This window comes from Dendrobates tinctorius, unplaced genomic scaffold, assembly GCF_039654945.1.
Source record: "Dendrobates tinctorius isolate UK_male_01 unplaced genomic scaffold, ASM3965494v1 ptg000163l, whole genome shotgun sequence".
In the NCBI taxonomy this organism is placed as follows: Eukaryota; Metazoa; Chordata; class Amphibia; order Anura; family Dendrobatidae; genus Dendrobates; species Dendrobates tinctorius.
The window spans coordinates 16,711,895-16,731,328 of record NW_027361830.1 but is presented as its reverse complement, the minus strand read 5'-3'; the positions used below and the strand labels follow the sequence as shown (position 1 = coordinate 16,731,328).

The following is a 19,434-nucleotide window of genomic DNA, read 5'->3' as shown; positions in this document are numbered from 1 at the left end:
CAGTTTTAAATTCATTGTCTTTTGTCTTTTGTAGTGTGTATAATTTGCAGGAGGCGTACTAGCATGTGGTTAAAATTTTTGAATGCATTCTATGTGTGTATACATATATATGTTGTGAAATTAGAGAATTGGATAAACTGGTTTTGTTCTGCATACTATAATTATAAGGTTAGTTGGTTCAGGTAGAAAGAGAATTACTTGAATGGTAATTGCTTGATTTGTACAGATATCTCTGTGAGATCCGAGGTCTATTGTTACTTTTTAGTTATTGTTTTACTAATGTCACTACATTTCTCTATGAGATGGTTTTCTTTGAAAGGTTTTAGAGCGAAAGTTTTGAGGAAACAGAAATTTTAACAATTTATAAGGTATTTTTATACTACGCAGTTTCTGGATACACAAGATTTGTGAAATACTCTGGTGTTAGTTGTTGGTTAATTCCCTATATTACTGTGTTCAAGATAGCTAGACATCACTATGTTCACTGAAGACCCCTTTACTCGGACATAAGGAGTACATACAGCTTTTACAGTCACATATCCAACTGTTCATAACCCCGTGAGAATTTGTTTTAAGACGCACACATACAAATGTTTTTCAGATATACTCAGAATTCAGATGATAGAATGGGTGGGAGCAGTCAGTCAATATCTATAAGACAGATATGACCCATAGTGGAGTGAGAAAGAAAATGTACGTTAAGAAACCCTCCGATCACGAGGGGAGGAGCATTAGATAAGAAGGAATAGAAGAATGTGTTAATGAGTAGAGAGCAGCGTCCCAGCCTCAGGTGTTATGAGTTGTTACAGGACCCTGAAGCATTTTATAAGATGGCAGAGGAAGTTAGGAAAAAAGGGATGAGGAGAGGAATATAACAAGATTGCTGAATTTTGTGCAAAACAAATATTTACACAGGAAGATGTCAGTTGCAATATCTGCATTACATTCATTCATACTTCTTATATACATTCCCGATGACTGGACGTGTGCCAGCTGTCAAACGCAGAATGCAGAACATCGTGAGACTTGTTCTGACTGTCAGATGACCAACCCAAAGAGCCGTACCTTCTTTCCAACTATTTATATAGACGGCACGTCTTATGCTACATCCTGTCCAGCATCCATTATAGGTTTATTAATTAATGTCGTTTATGAAAAGAATAATGAAGAAAAAGATGAATATGACATGGAGGTATATAATTAAACAGAACTATGCATCCCTCCTTCTACAGTATTTATCGTTATATGGTGAGGGGACATAATCATCATCATCTTTTAAGCCTCAAAGCTCATACTTTTATACACAATCTACTACATGCAAGGACTCCTGGAAATGCCAGGAGACAGATACCCTAGTAAACAGCTCGCCCCCCCCCACAAAAATACAATGGAGAAACAACATCTCTCACCCAGACAGGGTTGAGGATACTCCTCTCAAATTCCTGGTGGGTCCCGATGCAATCAGAAGATTGATCAGGGACATTGATCTACTTGCTGAAGAAGTATGTAGTCTTTTCTTTTTTTTTTTTTTTTTTTTTTTTTTACAGGACACATCTGTAGATCATGTGGGCGTTGAACTAATGGCACTGATCCCAGACTCAATATTGGCAGGCTGAAAATCCAGTTTGTAAAGGTGGGGCAGAAGCCAGTAGCCCAGCTGCCAAGGAAATTGCAATATTTACCCTCCATTTCATAATTTGCAATTATTTCTATGAAGTTATGGATAATACATGACTTATGTGCTGTCAATGAAGTTATAGTACTGAACACATCTATGGTACCAAACCCACACACTATGTTTTGTTTTTATCAATTCTATTTATTTTTCTATGGTTCACGGTGATTGACCTGGCCAATGCTTTCTTCAGTTTATTTCTACATGCTGCAAGCCAGTACCTGTTTGTTTTCACACGAGGGCCAGCAATATATTTGGACTATGATGCCTCAAGGGGCACAGTATAGCCTCTCTATGTTCACCCGAGCCATGACCACGGTCCTGGAGCCCTGGAAGAGGATACATCCCACAGCCACTTTTTTTTTACAATACATATGGATGACCTCCGACCCTGACTGAAGACAGCCAAACCAATACTGCTCTTCTACACATGCAACCTTTTTTATAACTATTTTAAGGTTAACCAAAGAAGGTATCGGTGTGTTTTATATGCTAAATTGCAATCACATTTTCACAGCTCTAGGACTGCCACGCTATACTGAACTGTTTTGTCTGTTTGTCATGAAGAAGCCTGACCATGTAAATGGAGCCCTAACACAGCTTCACGGAGGAAGACAATGCCCTCCTGGCTTCTACTCTCCAAAACCTGACCAAGTGACTCGTGAAGTCCAAACCTGCATGAGAACCGTGTTTGCAACCCACCTGTGCTGGATAAAGCTTCTGATATTTCTGTCTGCAATGCCCTACTCTGCTCCCGGACAACGTCACCATCTCCAGATGTGCTGTCCATAATCCAGCTACTCTTCTACCTCTGCCAAAGGGGGGAGGAAGATGGAGGATGAAAACCACATCTCTGACACATTAGTGGAAGAGGTAGTCGACTCTGAAATGGCTGAACGCGATTGTCTTGCTGTCAGGATGAAAACCACATCTCTGACACATTAGTGGAAGAGGTAGTCGACTCTGAAATGGCTGAACGCGATTGTCTTGCTGTCATGAGGCAAGAGAACACCTGGAAGATCCTGACCTGATGCTCTTTGTGGCTAGACCAAGGTATGCAGACCAAGAAGGCCGTTCGCACACTGGTATAGCAGTAGCCACAGAAGTAACTTGCTGCCAGCAAAACCACTGCCTATATCCAAAGGCAGGACTGCGGGCCTTGACAGAAGCATACGAGAGGTCCACTCAACATGAAGCTGTCAAGATCAATCTGGAGGGAAAGAGACTTCATCACGGCTAACGGAACGCCAGTCTGACACCACAAAGCCATACAAGAATTAATGGAGTCCTTGTTGATGCCAGGAAGAGTTGCGGTGGTAAAAGTAAAAGCACACACACTGGAGACACTTCAAGGGAAGCAGTGGGCAACAGACTAGCTGAAGTAACAGCAAAAGAAGCAGCAGTAATACCGGTTGACACGGAAACAGAGGAAAAGGAATAACACTCCAGAAACAAGTATCCAAGGAAGAAAAGAAGAAATGGACCTAAGATGAAGTTATACAGGATGAAATACGCCTAAGGATGAACAAGGAAAATTTAAGGCCTCGAACAAAACTCTACATACTTGATGCTATACAGGAAACAGGGAAGTCATAGCATAAGAGTTTAGTCTTTCCCTTGGGTCACATACACGCACAAGTATAATTGCCTATATGTAGACTAAGTTTAAAAACATGTGACTAAAATGCATTTTCGAGTCTTTTCATCCATCCCAGATCCTGAGGACATAGGAGCCCACCAGATCCTGCCCGGTGACTGAGTCCTCATCACCAAGAGGTTCAACAGACGTACCCTTGAACCTAGAGATGACAGCCTGTTCCAAGTCCTGTCAACTATCGCAGCAGTCCATGGGTCCTCGCTTCCCACTGCAAGGAGATGCCGGATCCAGAGTCCAGTAGCGGCTGCCACTCTTCATCCATCTGGCACTTATCCTTCTCCTAGCTCAAGGGGTAGTCAATCACCAATGGGTAGTCACTCATGAGAAGGGCATACTGACTTTCTGGTATAATGTCTCCACCCCAAGAGTAACATATCAATTTGACTACTGTCTCACAATAAGAATGTCCAGGCCCCATGGCACAGTTTCATATCAGGTTTAATACACAATTCATCTGTGTCACTACTGCTGAAATAGGGGAAGGTTCAAACTGGGAGGATTAGTCTCTTGTTGGGTGGCACACTGGTGAAAGTGACTGGAGACATCAACCAGCCCAGGCCCTACAGCGAAGGGACAAATGGGGAATAAGCCTATTAAGTCGCATGACCCTGTCCAAAACCCATTTTAAGGGTCAGAGTGGCCTTCCAGATTCAATACTCCCTGTCACTGCCACTCACTGCCCCAAGGAGGGATGCATAGTTCTGTACCTTACTATTGACAACCCTTCAGAGTATGAGCAAGGGTTATATGTACTAGGCTCAAGTACTAAACTTGGGAGGGAAAATGGTGACACAAAAGGTAAATTTTGGCTAAGAAGCAAAGATACCAGTGGGGGCACACAGGGAGCACCTGACAAATTCAAAGTCGAGAACGAGACAATAGTTGTGTTTAAACCCACCATCCCCGCAAATAAGAATGCAAAGCGGATAAACTATTTATACAATAATCAACAACGGCTTATAAAATACACTGGGGATGCCATAAAGGCAATTATTGACCCATTAAGTTTGCAAAAGTTATTTTATGTCCTTTGATCATATTTTCTTTAATTCTATGCTGCATAGTGCCATGCCTTAAGAAAATGATGATGAAAACTATGGAAACCACAGTGATGACCATGCATGCCGATTTCGAAGATCCCCTGTATGAAAAATGTCCCAATGAAAACATGCAAGCACCACCTCCGTAATATGCCTGCCTGAAGCAAGCCAACGAGGGAAAGTCCAGGATCTGACTTCCTCCTGTGCAAAGTCCGTTAGGAGGGGGTCCATCTACTAGAGATGGGTCGTCTCGTATATACGGTGAAGATTAGTTAGTTAGGTTCCAGCATTGTTGAGATAGGTAGGCCGGGAGGACAGATCGATAGGTTCGACGAGATTAGGGTTTTGATTTTGCATATCTCCAAAGGAGGGACTGTTAAGGGAAGAATATATGGCACATGAATATATACAAGAATCAAAACTGTATCACTATATGGACGCTTTGCTGGATATTGGGATCATGTTGCTTTAAGATACTTCTGATTTTCTTATATTTTCTTATATTCTCTTAGGGTTGTTTCTGTATGGTATCACTCACCTAAGCTTCATCAAATATTGAATAAACTGGGTGGACCAGGGTGAGTCAAGCTAGAAGACAATACTTGTGTATATAAGTATTAGCTAGCAATGTGGGAGCAGTCAACGGTAGCCCAGAAATGTACATAATAATTGTGTAGCGACCTGGGAAAAGCAAATAGTAACTGGAAACATGCCCATGATGTAACTGATGATGTAGCTCAAATTCTGTTATAAAAGCTGTACACGTTTGATTAAAGACAGAGAAGAATCATACTGACACGATACCCTCTTGTCTTGTGTATTCTTTTCTCGAGTATACGTATACCTTGTGCCAAAGCTACAATTCGGCCACAGACAATTAAGACGGGTCGCACCTTAGTGTGACAGAATCATCACAAGGATTGCAGGAATGCAGTCTGTACATATTGAGTCCTCCTCCTACTCCAGTTCCTCGGAATCAGCACTGCATGAGCCTGTTAGGCCAGATAAGAGGACAGGTGTGGCCAAACGTCAACAGGCCGTCCTCAAATTAATTTCTTTGGGGAATCGGAGCCACACAGCACAGGAGCTCTGGAATGCCATCAAGCAGGAGAGCGATGTGTGGTTTGTGCCAGCGAATCTCCAGCCAGGTTTGGTAGTGAGTGACAATGGCCGAAATCTAGTGGCAGCTCTGGGCCTAGGCAACCTCACTCACATACCATGTCTGGCACACGTGCTCAATTTGGTCGTGCAGAGCTTTCTGAGGGACTATCCGGATCTTGATGCACTGCTGCACAAGGTTCGCCTAGAGTGTGCTCACTTGCGGCGTTCCAGCATGGCAAGATCGCGCATTGCATCTCTGCAACGCCGATTCTGCCTGCCAGAACATCGCATCATATGTGACCTCCCCACCAGGTGGAATTCAATGTTACATATGTTGGAGCAGTTGTGTGAGCAGCAGGCAGCAGTAATGGAGTACCAGCTGCATCAGGCGCAAACAAGTCGCACTGTGCGCCGGACACACTTTACCACCACTGAGTGGGCCACTATGAGGGACATCTGCCAAGTTTTGCATGCCTTCGATGACTCCACGCGGATGGCCAGTGCAGATGATGCACTAATCAGCATGACTGTCCCCCTCATCTGTCTGGTTTAAAAAACCTTACAAGCACCAAGTGAGGAGGTTTTTGAAGAGGTCGAGGATGAGCAGTCAGAAATGCCATCTGCTTCTGGCAAGTCTGCGCAACATGCTTCCACACAAAGGCCCAGGCAAGGGACACTTAGTGAGGAGGATGACGAGGAGTCAATGGAGGAGGAGGAACACATCTCTCCAGAGGAGGGAGGTACACAAGGCTCTAGTAGTCAGTGTGCACAGCGAGGGTGGGGTGATGCTGAGCAGGCAGAGATGCTGCCTCAAACTGGGGACAGCGTTTCCGGTCCAGTTGGCAGTCTGCAGCACATGGTTGATTTCATGCTGCAGTGCTTGTTAAATGACCGACGCATCACCAACATTCTCCACATGGCTGATTATTGGGTGTACACCCTCCTAGATCCTCGCTACCGGGACAACTTACAAAGCCTCATACCACAGTTGAACCGGGAGCGAAAAATGCAGGAGTACCAAGAAACACTTGTGCAGGCCATCATGTTCTCCATTCCCCCTGCAAGTGTTGCTGGTAGTGCTTTTCAAAGCAGCCATGTGGGTAGAGGCAGTGGAGGAAGCTCTGCACAAAGAGGTAGCAGAGGCAGTGCCGCAGGACAAGGCAAGGCCAGTATGGCCCAAATGTGGAAAAGTTTTGTGGGACCGCCACAAACGGCTACACCATCACAGACGGCTCCAGTCAGCAGGAGGCAACGTTTCCGTCAGATGGTGACAGACTACTTGTCTTGCCCTGTTAGTGTACTCCCAGACGGCTCTTCCCCGTTCAAGTATTTGGTCTCTAAGCTGGATACATGGCCAGAGCTTAGCCAGTATGCATTGGAGGTGCTGGCTTGCCCTGCTGCCAGTGTATTATCGGAACGTGTCTTTAGTGCTGCAGGTGGTGTTGTAACAGACCGTCGCACGCGACTATCGGCCGATAATGTTGACCGGCTTACTTTTCTGAAAATGAACAAGGCCTCGATCTTACCTGAATTTGCCAGTCCTCTTCCAGAATAAATAATTGGCTGGCAACAGGATCCAGGTCTCCTGTTGTGTTCATGTTTCTATGACCTGAACTTTATTTCCTGGGCTACAGCAACGCCCGTTGTTGCTCAGAAGTGCTGTCCGCACAGACAAAACACTCGCTCATGTGTAAGTGGGGTTCGGTAACGTCAGCTGATCCCCTGCTGTGTGTATGGCAATCTCTCCTGCTCCCTCCACAGTCAAACAACCTCAGATTTACACCTGCTCCAAGTAGGCCTCGGCCTACTACCTGATTTTCCCTGGGCTCCGACACCGCCAGTTGGTGCGCAGAAGTGCTGTCCGCACAGACAAAACACTCGCTCATGTGTAAGTGGGGTTCGGTAACGTCAGCTGATCCCCTGCTGTGTGTACGGCAAACTCTCCTGCTGCCTACAACTTCTGACTACCTCTGATTTAATATGTTCTCTGATTTGCCCTCTGTCTCCACTCTGTTTTGAGTATTTCCTCTGGCCTCCAACACCGCCTGTTTCTGCTCTCAAGTGCCGTCTGCACAATCCACACTTGTTCCTGTGTTACCTGGGTCCTGTAACATCTGCTCATCTCCAGAGGTGAGCACGGCAATGTCTCCTGCTTTGTCTACATTCCCACTACTTGTAGTGGAAATGTGGACAGAGCAGGAGACATTGCCTGACTCACCTCTAGGTAGAAGCTGCTGTTACAGAACCCCAGGAACAAGTGTGGGTTGTGCAGACGGCATTTCAGAGCAGCAACGGGCGTGTTTGGAAGCCAGAGGAAATACTCGAAACAGAGTGAAGACAGAGGCCTAATTGGAGTACTTTGACAGTTAGTAGTAGTCTAGAAACAATCGCAAACTGCCACCAAGTAGGCCTTGGCCTACTACCTGATTTTCCCTGGGCTCCAACACCGCCAGTTGTTGCTCAGAAGTGCTGTCCGCACAGACAAAACACTCGCTCATGTGTAAGTGGGGTTCGGTAACGTCAGCTGATCCCCTGCTGTGTGGATGGCAAACTGCTGCCTCCAAATTGTAACTACTTCAGATTTAAACATTCTCTGATTTGGCCTCTGTCTCCACTCTGTCTCTAGTATTTCCCCTGACCTCCAGCACCGCCAGTTCCTGCTCACAGTTGCCGTCCGCGCATTCCACACGTGTTCCTGTGTTACTGCGGTTCTGTAACGTCAGCAGATCCCCCAATGTGTGTCCGGCACTGTCTCCTGCGCTGTCCACCTTCCCACTGCAAGCGGTGGAAATGTGGACAGAGCAGGAGACAGTGGCAGACACACATCAGGGGCTCTGCCGACATTACAGAACCCAAGTAACACAGGAACACGTGTGGATTGGGCAGACGGCTGCTGTACGCATAAACTGGCGGTGTTGGTGGTCACGTGAAATCCTGGAAACAGAGTGGAGACAGATGCCTAATTGGAGCACGTTTACAGTCTGTTGTAGCCAACAAACAATCTAAAACTGCCACCAAGTAGGCCTCGGCCTGCACCCTGGCTGTCCCTGGGCTCCAACAACGCTAGTTGGTGCTCGGAAGTGCTGTCCACACAGAAAAAAACACTTGTTCATGTGAAAGTGGGGGTCAGTAACGTCAGCTGATCCCCTGCTGTGTGGAGGGCAAAGTGTCCTGCTCCCTCCAAAGTCAAAATACCTCAGCTTTACACCTGGCTCCTAGTAGGCCTTGGCCTGCACCCTGATTGTCCCTGGGCTCCAACAACGCTAGTTGGTGCTCGGAAGTGCTGTCCACACAGAAAAACACACTTGTTCATGTGAAAGTGGGGTTCAGTAACGTCTGTACGGCAAACTCTCCTGCTGCCTCCAAAGTCAAAATAACTCCGATTTACACCTGGCTCCTAGTAGGCCTCGGCCTGCACCATGATTGTCCCTGGGCTCCAACAACGCCAGTTGGTGCTCGGAAGTGCTGTCCACACAGAAAAAAACACTCGTTCATGTGAAAGTGGGGGTCAGTAACGTCAGCTGATCCCCTGCTGTGTGGAGGGCAAAGTGTCCTGCTCCCTCCAAAGTCAAAATACCTCAGCTTTACACCTGGCTCCTAGTAGACCTTGGCCTGCACCCTGATTGTCCCTGGGCTCCAACAACGCTAGTTGGTGCTCGGAAGTGCTGTCCACACAGGAAAACACACTTGTTCATGTGAAAGTGGGGGTCAGTAACGACAGCTGATCCCCTGCTGTGTGGAGGGCAAAGTGTCCTGCTCTCTCCAAAGTCAAAATACCTCAGCTTTACACCTGGCTCCTAGTAGGCCTCGGCCTGCACCCTGGTTGTCCCTGGGCTCCAACAATGCTAGTTGGTGCTCGGAAGTGCTGTCCACACAGAAAAACACACTTGTTCATGTGAAAGTGGGGGTCAGTAACGTCAGCTGATCCCCTGCTGTGTGGAGGGCAAAGTGTCCTGCTCTCTCCAAAGTCAAAATACCTCAGCTTTACACCTGGCTCCTAGTAGGCCTCGGCCTGAACCCTGATTGTCCCTGGGCTCCAACAACACCAGTTGGTGCTCGGAAGTGCTGTCCACACAGAAAAACACACTTGTTCATGTGAAAGTGGGCTTCAGTAACGTCTGTACGGCAAACTCTCCTGCTGCCTCCAAAGTCAAAATAACTCCGATTTACACCTGGCTCCTAGTAGGCCTCGGCCTGCACCATGATTGTCCCTGGGCTCCAACAATGCCAGTTGGTGCTCGGAAGTGCTGTCCACACAGAAAAACACACTTGTTCATGTGAAAGTGGGGGTCAGTAACGTCAGCTGATCCCCTGCTGTGTGGAGGGCAAACTGCTGCTGCCTCCAAATTGTAACTATTTCAGATTAAAACATTCTCTGATTTGGCCTCTGTCTCCACTCTGTCTCTAGTATTTCCCCTGACCTCCAACACCGCCAGTTCCTGCTCACAGTTGCCGTCCACGCATTCCACACGTGTTCCTGTGTTCCTGGTGTTCTGTTACGTGAGCAGATCCCCCAATGTGTGTCCGGCACTGTCTCCTGCGCTGTCCACCTTCCCACTGCAAACGGTGGGAATGTGGACAGAGCAGGAGACAGTGGCAGACACACATCAGGGGCTCTGCCGACATTACATAACCCAAGTAACACAGGAACACGTGTGGATTGGGCAGACGGCTGCTGTACGCATAAACTGGCGGTGTTGGTGGTCACGTGAAATCCTGGAAACAGAGTGGAGACAGATGCCTAATTGGAGCACGTTTACAGTCTGTTGTAGCCAACAAACAATCTAAAACTGCCACCAAGTAGGCCTCGGCCTGCACCCTGGCTGTCCCTGGGCTCCAACAACGCTAGTTGGTGCTCGGAAGTGCTGTCCACACAGAAAAAAACACTTGTTCATGTGAAAGTGGGGGTCAGTAACGTCAGCTGATCCCCTGCTGTGTGGAGGGCAAAGTGTCCTGCTCCCTCCAAAGTCAAAATACCTCAGCTTTACACCTGGCTCCTAGTAGGCCTTGGCCTGCACCCTGATTGTCCCTGGGCTCCAACAACGCTAGTTGGTGCTCGGAAGTGCTGTCCACACAGAAAAACACACTTGTTCATGTGAAAGTGGGGTTCAGTAACGTCTGTACGGCAAACTCTCCTGCTGCCTCCAAAGTCAAAATAACTCCGATTTACACCTGGCTCCTAGTAGGCCTCGGCCTGCACCATGATTGTCCCTGGGCTCCAACAACGCCAGTTGGTGCTCGGAAGTGCTGTCCACACAGAAAAAAACACTCGTTCATGTGAAAGTGGGGGTCAGTAACGTCAGCTGATCCCCTGCTGTGTGGAGGGCAAAGTGTCCTGCTCCCTCCAAAGTCAAAATACCTCAGCTTTACACCTGGCTCCTAGTAGACCTTGGCCTGCACCCTGATTGTCCCTGGGCTCCAACAACGCTAGTTGGTGCTCGGAAGTGCTGTCCACACAGGAAAACACACTTGTTCATGTGAAAGTGGGGGTCAGTAACGACAGCTGATCCCCTGCTGTGTGGAGGGCAAAGTGTCCTGCTCTCTCCAAAGTCAAAATACCTCAGCTTTACACCTGGCTCCTAGTAGGCCTCGGCCTGCACCCTGGTTGTCCCTGGGCTCCAACAATGCTAGTTGGTGCTCGGAAGTGCTGTCCACACAGAAAAACACACTTGTTCATGTGAAAGTGGGGGTCAGTAACGTCAGCTGATCCCCTGCTGTGTGGAGGGCAAAGTGTCCTGCTCTCTCCAAAGTCAAAATACCTCAGCTTTACACCTGGCTCCTAGTAGGCCTCGGCCTGAACCCTGATTGTCCCTGGGCTCCAACAACACCAGTTGGTGCTCGGAAGTGCTGTCCACACAGAAAAACACACTTGTTCATGTGAAAGTGGGCTTCAGTAACGTCTGTACGGCAAACTCTCCTGCTGCCTCCAAAGTCAAAATAACTCCGATTTACACCTGGCTCCTAGTAGGCCTCGGCCTGCACCATGATTGTCCCTGGGCTCCAACAATGCCAGTTGGTGCTCGGAAGTGCTGTCCACACAGAAAAACACACTTGTTCATGTGAAAGTGGGGGTCAGTAACGTCAGCTGATCCCCTGCTGTGTGGAGGGCAAACTGCTGCTGCCTCCAAATTGTAACTATTTCAGATTAAAACATTCTCTGATTTGGCCTCTGTCTCCACTCTGTCTCTAGTATTTCCCCTGACCTCCAACACCGCCAGTTCCTGCTCACAGTTGCCGTCCACGCATTCCACACGTGTTCCTGTGTTCCTGGTGTTCTGTTACGTGAGCAGATCCCCCAATGTGTGTCCGGCACTGTCTCCTGCGCTGTCCACCTTCCCACTGCAAACGGTGGGAATGTGGACAGAGCAGGAGACAGTGGCAGACACACATCAGGGGCTCTGCCGACATTACATAACCCAAGTAACACAGGAACACATGTGGATTGGGCAGACGGCTGCTGTACGCATAAACTGGCGGTGTTGGTGGTCATGTGAAATCCTGGAAACAGAGTGGAGACAGATGCCTAATTGGTGTACGTTGACAGTCTGTTGTAGCCTACAAACAATCTAAAACTGCCACCAAGTAGGCCTCGGCCTGCACCATGATCGTCCCTGGGCTCCAACAACGCCTATTGGTGCTCGGCAGTGTCTTTGGCACTGATACTCCCTGTTGCCCAGCCTGGTTCCAGCACGCCAGCTGTTTCCGGGTAGTGTCAATGTCACTATGCCACCAATCCGTTGTCCTGTCAGCTTGCGGCCGGGCTAGCCGACTCTACGGTGCCTGCAGTTTAGGTGACTCCTATGTGGAATGCGGGAACTGGCACTGAAGGCTGAATCCGTAGTGCCAATGGGACATGGACACCCTGTAGGACTGTGGGTTTCGGTAACTGCGGCCGGCTTGCGGCCTGGCTACTTTGCTTTGAATGGGTACCTTCTGCTACCCACCCGGGTTCCGGCATTGTCAGCTGGTTCTCGCCAGAGCCTTTGGCCTAGGTGCCTCCATCTCGGTATCCGAAGTCCAGCACCGTCAGCTGGTCCTTGTTAGTGTTCTTTAGCACAGGTACCTTCTGCTTAGTAACCGTGGTCCAGCACCATCAGTTGGTCCTCGGTAGTGCCATTGGCTCTTGTTCCTTCTGCTACCCATCCGGGTTCCAGCACTAGAGTTGAGCGATACCAGCCGATACTTGAAAATATCGGATCAGAATGGATCGGTCGATCTTTAAAAAAAGTATTGGTATCGCCGATTCCGATACCGGGAACCAATGCAAGTCAATGGGGCCAAAATATCGGAATTAAAAAAAACCCTTTCTTTCCTTGTAGGTTAATTCTACATGAAGAAAAACAACTAAGAATAATGTAGAATGTATTGTGGGAGGTGGAGGAGACATTAAAGCCATAGAGGTTTAGCCCAATCAAATGGAATAGAAGGAATTAAACTTTTTTTTTAAAGACGTTAGGAGTTACAAAGATATTGACTGTTAGCCTCATTTATATTTTGCCAGACATGTATGTCGTCTTCTTCTTTCTTCTTTCTTCTTCTTTCTTATTCTTCTTCCTTTTTTTACCTTCTTCTTCTTATTATTATTATTATTCCTTTTTTTACATTCTTCTTCTTCTTCTTCCTTTTTTTACATTCTTCTACTTCCTTTTTTTACATTCTTCTTCTTATTCCTTTTTTTACATTCTTCTTCTTATTCCTTTTTTACATTCTTCTTCTTATTCCTTTTTTTACATTCTTCTTCTTCTTCCTTTTTTTACATTCTTCTACTTCCTTTTTTTACATTCTTCATATTCTTCTTATTCAACAATTATTATTCTACATATTCAACTTCTTCATCTTCTTCCTATTCTTCTTCAGCATATTCTTGTTTGTGTCAGGCATTCCTGTAGTTGTTATCTAGAAAAGTTAGAAGTTTACACCTTCCGTTCTGCCTGTCACAAAAGATTTACAACAGGATTTGTCCGCGTTCAGTTTGGCCTGCAGCAGCAGGCCTTTTCCAGGGGCACCACGAGGAGGAACGGACTCACCCCCATACACTGCTTAGTCTTCTTCTGCTTATTAATAAGATATCATTTGCTCAGAGTATTAGTCTTATGCTTAATGTTTTTCTTCTTTGTTTTTTTATGCTTCTTTGTCTTCTCTCTCTTATTGTTCTGCATCTTGTTGGTTGTCTTCCTGTTCTTTGTCCTCTTGAACCAGCTGATGGTACTGGCACCCGGAGGGGCAGCAGAAGGAACAAGAGCCAATGGCACTACCGAGGACCAGCTGACGGTGCTGGAACCCAGTTACTAAGCAGGAGGTACCTGTGCTACAAAGCACTACCAAGGACCAGCAGACGTTGCCGGAACTCGGATACCGAGATGGAGGCACCTAGGCCAAAGGCTCTGACGAGAACCAGCTGACGGTGCTGGAACCCGGAGGGGTAGCATAAGCTGCAAGAGCAAATGGAAATAGCGAGGACCAGCTGACAGTGCTGGCACCCGGAGGGGCAGCAGAAGGAATAAGAGCCAATGGCACAACCGAGGACCAGCTGACGGTGCTGGAACCCGGTTACTAAGCAGGAGGTACCTGTGCTACAAAGCACAACCAAGGACCAGCAGATGTTGCCGGAACTCGGATACTGAGATGGAGGCACCTAGGCCAAAGGCTCTGACGAGAACCAGCTGACGGTGCTGGAACCCGGAGGGGTAGCATAAGCTGCAAGAGCAAATGGAAATAGCGAGGACCAGCTGACAGTGCTGGCACCTGGAGGGGCAGCAGAAGGAATAAGAGGCAATGGCACAACCGAGGACCAGCTGACGGTGCTGGAACCCGGTTACTAAGCAGGAGGTACCTGTGCTACAAAGCACTACCAAGGACCAGCAGACATTGCCGGAACTCGGATACCGAGATGGAGGCACCTAGGCCAAAGGCTCTGACGAGAACCAGCTGACGGTGCTGGAACCCGGAGGGGCAGCTGAAGTTACCCCTGAAAAGCAAAGTTGGCATGCCGCAAGCTGGCCGCAGTTACTGAATCACACAGTCCTACAGGGGGTGCTTGTCCTACTGGCACTATGGAACAAGCCTTTCTTACCAGAACCCGCAGTCCACATAGGAAGCACCTAAACTGCTGGCACCCTAGCCTCGGCTAACCCAACCGCAACACGACATGGCAACTTGGGGTGGCAAACTGACATTGACACTTCCCGGAAACAGCAGGCAGGGCTGGAACCAAGCTGGGCAGGAGGGAGTACCCGTGCCAAAGTCAGTTATGAGCAGCAACTGGCGATGTTGGAGCCCAGGGACAAGCACTTAGCAGGCTGAGGCCTGATGTGCTGTCAATTGGGAGGCAGCAGGACAGATTGCCATCAAAACAGCAGGGGAACAGCTGACGTTACTGAACCCCACAAACACAGGAGCTAGTGTTTTACTCTGTGAAGATGGCACTTCCGAGCAACAACTGGCTGTGTTGAAGCCCAGGGACAAGCACGGAGTAGGCTTAGGCTGCATTGAAGAAATTTTAAGATCGGTTGTAGACTTCTACTAATTTTAACCAAGCTCCACTTAGGCCTGTGGCTTCACTGATATAAGTATTTTCCCTGTCCTCCAACCCCGCCAGTTAGAGCTCCGAAGTGGCGTCTGCACAATCCACACTTGTTCCTGTGTTACAGGTGTTCAGTCCGGTCAGTTAATCCCCTGATGTGTGTCCGGCAATGTCGCCTGCTCTGTCCACATTCCCATAACTAGTTATGGGAATGTGGACAGAGCAGGCGACATTGCCGGACACACATCAGGGGATTAACTGACCGGACTGAACACCTGTAACACAGGAACAAGTGTGGATTGTGCAGATGCCACTTCGGAGCTGTAACTGGCAGGGTTGGAGGACAGGGGAAATACGAGAGACAGTGGAGCCACAGGCCTAATTGGAGCACGGTTAAAAATCAGTAGTAGTACGACTGTGTAGGCAGCAGGAGACTTTGCCGTCCACACAGCAGGGGATCAGCTGACGTTACTGAACCCCACTGAGACACGGGAGCAAGTGTCTCTTTCCGTGTGGACGGCACTTCCGAGCTACAAAAGGCTGTGTTGAAGCCCAGGAAATAGGAAGGTGTAGGCAGAGGCCTACTGAATTTGGAATGTGGTGACAGCAGGAGAGACTGCCATCCACACAGCAGGGGATCAGCTGACGTTACTGAACCCCACTGAGACACGGGAGCAAGTGTCTCTTTCCGTGTGGACGGCACTTCCGAGCTACAACTGGCTGTGTTTAAGCCCAGGAAATAGGAGGGTGTAGGCAGAGGCCTACTGTATTTGGAATGTGGAGACAGCAGGAGAGACTGCCATCCACACAGCAGGGGATCAGCTGACGTTACTGAACCCCACTGAGACACGGGAGCAAGTGTCTCTTTCCGTGTGGATGGCACTTCCGAGCTACAACTGGCTGTGTTGAAGCCCAGGAAATAGGAGGGTGTAGGCAGAGGCCTACTGTATTTGGAATGTGGAGACAGCAGGAGAGACTGCCATCCACACAGCAGGGGATCAGCTGGCGTTACTGAACCCCACTGAGACACGGGAGCAAGTGTCTCTTTCCGTGTGGACGGCACTTCCGAGCTACAACTGGCTGTGTTGAAGCCCAGGAAATAGGAGGGTGTAGGCAGAGGCCTACTGTATTTGGAATGTGGAGACAGCAGGAGAGACTGCCATCCACACAGCAGGGGATCAGCTGACGTTACTGAACCCCACTGAGACACGGGAGCAAGTGTCTCTTTCCGTGTGGACGGCACTTCCGAGCTACAACTGGCTGTGTTGAAGCCCAGGAAATAGGAGGGTGTAGGCAGAGGCCTACTGTATTTGGAATGTGGTGACAGCAGGAGAGACTGCCATCCACACAGCAGGGGATCAGCTGACGTTACTGAACCCCACTGAGACACGGGAGCAAGTGTCTCTTTCCGTGTGGACGGCACTTCCGAGCTACAACTGGCTGTGTTGAAGCCCAGGAAATAGGAGGGTGTAGGCGGAGGCCTACTGTATTTGGAATGTGGAGACAGCAGGAGAGACTGCCATCCACACAGCAGGGGATCAGCTGACATTACTGAACCCCACTGAGACACGGGAGCAAGTGTCTCTTTCCGTGTGGACGGCACTTCCGAGCTACAACTGGCTGTGTTGAAGTCCAGGAAATAGGAGGGTGTAGGCAGAGGCCTACTGTCTTTGGAATGTGGAGACAGCAGGAGAGACTGCCATCCACACAGCAGGGGATCAGCTGACGTTACTGAACCCCACTGAGACACGGGAGCAAGTGTCTCTTTCCGTGTGGACGGCACTTCCGAGCTACAACTGGCTGTGTTGAAGCCCAGGAAATAGGAGGGTGTAGGCAGAGGCCTACTGTCTTTGGAATGTGGAGACAGCAGGAGAGAGTGCCATCTCCACAGCAGGGGAACAGCTGGCAGTGCTGAACCCCACTAACACTCGAACTAATGTGTTTGGCTCTGTGGAGACGACACTTCTGAACACCAACTGACGCTGTTGGAGCCCAGGATTAGGCGAGGAGCAGGCTGGGGCCTGTTGCTTTTGGCAGGTGAAGGCAGCAGGAGACTTGCCATCTCCACAGCAGGGGAACAGCTGGCAGTGCTGAACCCCACTAACACTCGAACGAATGTGTTTGGCTCTGTGGAGATGACACTTCTGAACACCAACTGACGCTGTTGGAGCCCAGGATTAGGCGAGGAGCAGGCTGGGGCCTGTTGCTTTTGTCAGGTGAAGGCAGCAGGAGACTTGCCATCTCCACAGCAGGGGAACAGCTGGCATTGCTGAACCCCACTAACACTTGAATGAATGTGTTTGGCTCTGTGGAGACGACACTTCTGAACACCAACTGACGCTGTTGGAGCCCAGGATTAGGCGAGGAGCAGGCCGGGGCCTGTTGCTTTTGGCAGGTGAAGGCAGCAGGAGACTTGCCATCTCCACAGCAGGGGAACAGCTGGCAGTGCTGAACCCCACTAACACTTGAACGAATGTGTTTGGCTCTGTGGAGACGACACTTCTGAACACCAACTGACGCTGTTGGAGCCCAGGATTAGGCGAGGAGCAGGCTGGGGCCTGTTGCTTTTGGCAGGTGAAGGCAGCAGGAGACTTGCCATCTCCACAGCAGGGGAACAGCTGGCAGTGCTGAACCCCACTAACACTTGAACGAATGTGTTTGGCTCTGTGGAGACGACACTTCTGAACACCAACTGACGCTGTTGGAGCCCAGGATTAGATGAGGAGCAGGCTGGGGCCTGTTGTTTTTGGCAGGTGAAGGCAGCAGGAGACTTGCCATCTCCACAGCAGGGGAACAGCTGGCAGTGCTGAACCCCACTAACACTTGAACGAATGTGTTTGGCTCTGTGGAGACGACACTTCTGAACACCAACTGACGCTGTTGGAGCCCAGGATTAGGCGAGGAGCAGGCTGGGGCCTGTTGCTTTTGGCAGGTGAAGGCAGCAGGAGACTTGCCATCTCCACAGCAGGCGAACAGCTGGCAGTGCTGAACCCCACTAACACTCGAACGAATGTGTTTGGCTCTGTGGAGATGACACTTCTGAACACCAACTGATGCTGTTGGAGCCCAGGATTAGGCGAGGAGCAGGCTGGGGCCTGTTGCTTTTGGCAGGTGAAGGCAGCAGGAGACTTGCCATCTCCACAGCAGGGGAACAGCTGGCAGTGCTGAACCCCACTAACACTCGAACGAATGTGTTTGGCTGGGCAGCACGGTGGCTCAGTGGTTAGCGCTGCAGCCTTGCAGCGCTGGGGTCCTGGGTTCGAATCCCACCAAGGACAACATCTGCAAGGAGTTTGTATGTTCTCCCCGTGTTTGCGTGGGTTTCCTCCGGGTACTCCGGTTTCCTCCCACACTCCAAAGACATACTGATAGGGAATTTAGATTGTGAGCCCCATTAGGGAGAGTGAAAATGTGTGAAAAATGTAAAGCGCTGCGGAATATGTTAGCGCTATATAAAAAATAAAGATTATTAAAGATTATTATTACTCTGTGTAGACGACACTTCTGAACACCAACTGACACTGTTGGAGCCCAGGATTACGCATGCCGCATGCAGAGGCCAATGGGCAGCGGTTTTTATGGAGGTTGTTGACTACTACTGATTCTAACCATGCTCCACTTAGGACTCTGGCTCCACTGTCTCTACTATTTACCCTGGGCTCCAACCCCGCCAGCTACATCTCTGAAGTGGCGTCAGCACAATCTACACTTGTTCCTGTGTTACTGGTGCAGTCCCGTCAGTTGATCCCCTGATGTTTGTCCAGCAAGTTCGCCAGCTCTGTCCTCATTCCCACTACTGGTTATGGGAATGTGGACAGAGCAGGAGACCTTGCCGGACACACATCAGGGGATAAACTGATGGGACTGAGCCACAGGAACACAGGAACAAGTGTAGATTGTGCTGACGCCACTTCAGAGATGTAGATGGCGGGGTTGGAGGTCAGGGGAAATAGAGACAGTGGAGCCAGAGACCTAAGTTGGGCATGGTTAAAAATCAGTAGTGGTTTGAATGTTGATGGAGCTGGTGACTTTGCCGTCCACACAGCAGGGGATCAGCTGGCGTTACTGAACCCCACTAACACAGGAGCTAGTGTGTTTCTCTGTACAGACGACACATCTGAGCGACAACTCACTGTGTTGAAGCACAGGGATTATAGTTCAGGTGGTAGAAAAATGAACACACCAGCAGACCTGGATACAGTTGCCAACCACTAATTTAGTGTGTAAGAGGAATGGCAAAGTCTTTGGAGATCCAGGCCTTGTTCATTTTCAGAAAAGTCAGCCGGTCAACATTATCGGAAGATAGTCGCGTGCGACGGTCTGTTAGTACACCACCTGCGGCACTAAAGACACGTTCCGATAATACACTGGCAGCAGGGCAAGCCAGCACCTCCAATGCATACTGGCTAAGCTCTGGCCATGTATCCAGCTTAGAGAC

General features: G+C 49.0%; 1 long non-coding RNA gene across 1 annotated transcript; it reads left to right on the top strand.

Annotated features, from left to right (window-relative positions):
* Positions 1-203: 203 nt before the first annotated feature.
* LOC141052893 (uncharacterized) lies at positions 204-5,173 on the top strand. Its single transcript, XR_012220923.1, has 2 exons — positions 204-2,548; positions 2,629-5,173. It is a non-coding gene; the product is annotated as an uncharacterized lncRNA (long non-coding RNA).
* The last annotated feature ends 14,261 nt before the right edge of the window (positions 5,174-19,434 follow it).